Below are 1,275 nucleotides of genomic sequence, written 5' to 3' on the forward strand. Positions count from 1 at the left end.
AGTTTTAGTAAAATATGAGAGTAAAAAATCGTACAAGTATTGTTAATTGAGGTGGATAAATAACAGATAGAGTTAGAGAGATAACGAGAGAGAAAAATGGTAGGCCATATTAACCAAAACAGAAAGAGACATAGTTGTACTTATCTCACTGTGATCAAATTTAGTGCTCCCTCAGTCCGCCATTAGGAAACCCGGTCACTTTTGGCGCACTCTTTTTATAAAAATGTTAATAAATACTCCCTCTGTCCCAAGGAAGATGACCCCTTCCTTGGGCAGCATGAGATTTTATGCAACTTTATTTTGTGTGTTGAGTGGAGAGAGTAAAGTAAGAGAGATAGAATTAAGTAGAGATAAAAGTATTTCCATTTTAAGGAATGAGTCATCTTGGTTGAGTTAAACTAAAAAGGAAAGTTGGTCATCTTCAATGGGACGGAGGAAGTAGTTAAAGTGGAGAAATGGTAAAGTAAGAGAGATAATGTTAATATTATTCTCTCTTACTTTATCATTTCTCCACTTTAACTATTTATTATCATTTTTATAAAACGAATGGGCAAAAGTGATCGGGACTCCTAATGGCGGACATATGAAGTAATACAATCTTGTGTCATAATCATCCAAGATAAAAAATGATTTTTGAATCGACACTACAATCGTTCATTATCCACATATATCAAGGTCATGCATGTTAGCTGGAGTGTCTTTTATAAGGAAACGATTGAAATATGTATGAGAATGAATTTACTATTCGGTATATGATACGCTCGGATTTTGCACTGTTTTAAGGCCATTATTATTTGAGAATCAAAGTTGTATTGCATTTAATTATTTGTATATTTTAATAATTTTGATATTTTGATATGTTTTGTGAAAAATGTGTAAAATACAACCTAAAAAGATAGAAAAAATCGAATTCAGAAGTATGGAGCAAAAGCGTCGGCTGGGCCTAAGCCAGCGGCCGCCGGAGCTCATGGACTGCTGAAGAAGCAGTTGTTTACCTCGGAATTTGTGCCTGGAAGAAGGACACGACCAGCGACGCGCTAAAAGTTGCACCGAAAGATCAGAGGCTTGGCAACGGTCCGCTGGAACTCAACCAGCAACCCCCTGGAAATGGGCAGCGCATGAATTAACCCATTTTCTGCCAAAACTTACCTTGCTGGGTTATAAGATATACCATATTGAAGAGCACGACTTGAAGGCTATAAATACCACCCCTAAAGCTTCATTAAAGGAACTTTATGTTGTATTCTATACTTGAGAAACAAACTGAGAGTTCTT

The sequence above is a fragment of the Salvia splendens genome, chromosome 6 (genome assembly GCF_004379255.2).
Source record: "Salvia splendens isolate huo1 chromosome 6, SspV2, whole genome shotgun sequence".
Lineage (NCBI taxonomy): Eukaryota > Viridiplantae > Streptophyta > Magnoliopsida > Lamiales > Lamiaceae > Salvia > Salvia splendens.